Genomic DNA, 4,017 nt, shown 5'->3' on the forward strand with positions numbered 1-4,017 from the left:
ATCATGTCTCCCCTTAGTTGCCTCTTTTCCAAGGTAAAGAGCCCCAGATGCTGTAGCCTAGCCTCATAAGGAAGGTGCTCTAGGCCCCTGATCATTTTGGTTGCCCTCTTCTGCACCTTTAACAGTTCTACAATATCCTTCTTAAGATATGGTGACCAAAGCTGTACACAGTACACCAGATGTGACTGCACCATGGATTTCTATAAGGGCATTATAATATTAGCATTTTTATTTTCAACCCCCCTCCTAATGATTCCTAGCATGGAATTAGCTTTTTTCACAGCTTCCGTGCACTGAGACAACACTTTCAACAAGCTGTCCACCATGACACCAAGATCTCTCTCCTGGTCAGTCACCGACAGCTCAGATCCCACCCGCATATATGAGAAGTTGGTGTTTTTTGCCCCAGTGTGCATCACTTTACACTTGTTTACATTGAATCACAATTGCCATTTTGTCACCCAGTCCCCCAGTTTGGAGAGATCTTTTTGGAGTTCCTCACAATCCGTTGTGAATGAAATGAAATGAAATGAAATACTTTATTATGATCATTGATCAGTTATATATACAAACAGATGATACTGCATTCAGATAAGACATAAATCATTCAGAATACATCAACATAGAAGCTTTATGTAACAACATCTAAAAAGAAGGATTAGAGGTTAGCTGTTGATAGATCTTAACAGCAGCTGCACAAAATTTGGCAACCTTGTAGGAGGTAGAAGGTTTCTTATCTGCCAAGAGGAGTATGGCGTAAAATCAGCAGTTCAGCCAGGAAAGCGTGATAGCAAGGGAGAAATAAGACTGCACCGGCTATCATTATACAAAGGACAAAACAACAGCACATGGTGGACAGATTCGACCTCACCTGAGTCACAGGGGCATAACCGACTGGCTAGAAGGGTTTTCAAAAACCTTCCCGATAAGACCGCTGATGGTAAGGCATCATATCTTGCTCTAAGGAAAATTCTGTGATGGCTTGGTAAAGAGCGGGACAATAGATAGCTTGCATGTTCCCAGTCAAAATCACCAAGGCGCCCTCTTATGGTCTCCAGGATGGAGCTTAAGTCGTTCTGATGTTCAATGTCCAAGACCCTCTGTTTGAGGATCTCCTTGGCCTGACTGTAATCCAGTAATGACAAATGTTCAGCAGAGGGGCCGAGTGATGACAATCTACCCATCAGTGCTCGTGTCCAGGTAGACTGAAACCTATCGACCAACATAAGAGGGATCAATCCCAAAGGGGAAAAATGTATCCTAAACCAATAACTGAGGATTAAAATCCATGCTTTTGTTTCCACCGTCTGGAAGCCTGTTTCCATCCTCTACACTGCATTGGAGATACATCAAGGGGCCCTGAATACTGCTCTAAGAAACTTAGATTGGATTATCTCCTGCGGTCTATAGTTAGGGTAGGGGCCCAGTTGTGAGCCATACAAAAGTTGGGCCAATGATTTAGCAGAAAATAACTTTAGCGCTGCAGGAATAACTTCTCCACCTTTGGAGCAAAAAAAAAATCTTAATGTTGCTGAAGCACTTTTTTGTGCCTGTTGGGCAATGTAGTCCACATGGGCCTTCCATGACCCAGTGGCATGAAAAACCACACCCAGATATTTAAAACTATTGACCTGCTCTGTATAATGGCCTTCTATATACCAGTTAAATCTTTTAGGCGTCTTGGCAAAGACCATCACTTTGGACATCTAGAGGTTAATTACCAAGTGGTTGTCCTTGCAGTAAGTGGCCAAGAGCCTAAGGGCTCTCCTAAGGCCCACAGGAGTTCGTGAGATGATAGCAGCGTCATCTGCATACAGTAGGATTGGGATAGCTGCACCCGTAATAGTTAGGGAATGTAGTGCTGGATTGGAGAGATTATTAGCCAGGGTATTTATGTAAAGGTTAAGCAGGGAGGGTGCCAAAAGGTACCCTTGTTAAACTCCTTTACTAGTGGTTATTAAATGTGAAAGTGAGCCTTGAGGATTACATCTCACTCTTACACTGGTATTACCGTAGAGCTTCTGAATAAGAAAGAGTAAGCACCTATCAATATTAGTGTCTCTGAGTTTTCACCAGAAGCTTATCCTCAAGATTGAATCAAAGGCTGCTTTGAAATCTACAAAGGCCACATACAAGGAAGACTTAGGTTTGTTGCTATATTTCTCAATCAGATGGTGTGATATCAAGGCATGGTCCATGGTTGACTGCCCTGTAGGGGTGTGCACGGAACCGCCACCTGTGGTCCAGCACTGGGGTGGGGTGGGGTACCTTTAAGAGCAGCGGGAGGGTTTATTTACCCCTCCCACCGCTTTCCTGCTGTGGCACCCGTAATCCTTAGAGTAATTGGGGCGGCAGGACACTTCCCTGCCGCCCCTTCCCCGACGTTGCTTGTAAAAATTCCCAGAAGTCCTTTGCACACACGCGCGCACGTCACAGAGCAGGTCATTTTAAAAAATCTACTGGGACTAGTTCCTCCTCCTGGGCCGAATAAAGAGCTTTAAAGTGCAATTCCCATGTCTCCATAGGGACCTGACTAGTCAAATGGGAGGAATAATGCTCCGAGCAGTCAGCTATAATACACCAGAAGAGAGGGGAATTCTTCTAACTGAAGCAATAAGCCACTGCCAGGACAACCTTTGAGCCTCTTTTTTCTTAGCTTTGATCAAGGATTTATATTTCCCCCCCAGGGCTAGTAGTGTTGAAGGAGTTGCATGTTGAGGGTCTTGTCAGTACAATGTATAGTGTGTAGTCAGGGGCGTAGCAAGGTTGGAGTGGGCCCAGAGACAAGATTTTAAAATGCCCCCCCCCAAGTCCAGGGCCTCCGCACACCCCAGGCCCCCAAGGATCTAAGTCTGATATTCCAAAATAAGTATGCTGCCTGCAAATACATTTCACTGAATACACACACACACGTCACAATATATAGTGATATACATTGAGTACTATACATTTGTATTACTTTTAATGCCTAGAACACACTAGAAAGATGAATTATTAAAATGGGCCCCTCGCTGCAGATTAGCAAAGGAGACTTTCAACCATGCAGGGTGAGCCTATGTTTGTTTTCTCAGAATTCTGAACAAATTCAGTCAAGTTTGATTGCAGGAGGTTTTTCACAGGAGGCTTTTAAAGCCCTTTAAGACACATCTCCTCTGGAATGGAGGTGCTGCATTCACATGTTGGTCAGATTTACCCTGAAGTCCCTGCAAGTTATTGGGGAGCAGTTCACACACAAGAAAAATAAAATAAAAGCACCACACATGCTTCACAGTTCTCACTCAGACCTTCTGGGTTGCAAAACAACTTGAACATAAGTGCATTTATAAATGAATGAATGAATGAATAAAATTAATAAAATACTGTTCCAGAAGTTTTTGCAATTTTCTGCCATGAAACAAGCCACTTATAGGACTTTTTAGATAGTTTTTTTTAAGTCAGCAAATTTTCCAAGCTGTTTCAAAATAAATATTCAGAGACTTCTCGGTCCCTCCTCCCCCAGCCCCATATCCAAGCCCTATGGCAAGCAGATCCCTATATATGGGGGGGGGGGCAGGAAAGGTAACCACAAAAAGGAGTTCACACTCTACCTGGCAAATGCTGGTCTGGGTTGAGCAGGGCAGCAAGGGGTCTTCTGCTGCAGAGAACACTCTGGCTGCCTCCTCCTTCCTGGCTTGCTTGGGCCCTACTCGAGTTCAGGCTTCACTGCGGCCTACACGGAGGCCTCTGTGGAAGCCCCGCCCACCCACCGATCAGCTGAGAGGCGGGAGAAAAGGAGCTCTTTGCAGCTTGCCTGCTGCTTCGATTGCGGGCCAGCAGAACATGCAGGAGAGACGGCGAAGAGGGCAAGTGGCTGAGAGGCTATGGGGCTGGGCAGGGGGCAATGGGGAGTCACATGAGGTGCCTCTGGGGGGCCCCTCCAGGCAGTGGGGCCCCCAGACAACTGTCTCCCCTTGCCCTATCATTGTTACGCGCCTGTGTGTAGTATAGTGTATTATACTCGCAAGAGTATAGTGTGTT

The 4,017-nt window shown here is 45.4% G+C and overlaps 1 long non-coding RNA gene across 1 annotated transcript; it reads right to left on the minus strand.

Moving 5' to 3' along the window:
* Positions 1–520: 520 nt before the first annotated feature.
* Positions 521–3,671, minus strand: LOC128347925 (uncharacterized). Its single transcript, XR_008317841.1, has 2 exons — positions 3,588–3,671; positions 521–1,212 (listed from the first exon to the last, which is right to left on the minus strand). It is a non-coding gene; the product is annotated as an uncharacterized LOC128347925 (long non-coding RNA).
* Between the last annotated feature and the right edge of the window lie 346 nt (positions 3,672–4,017).

This window comes from Hemicordylus capensis, chromosome 2 (assembly GCF_027244095.1).
Source record: "Hemicordylus capensis ecotype Gifberg chromosome 2, rHemCap1.1.pri, whole genome shotgun sequence".
Taxonomy (NCBI): Eukaryota; Metazoa; Chordata; class Lepidosauria; order Squamata; family Cordylidae; genus Hemicordylus; species Hemicordylus capensis.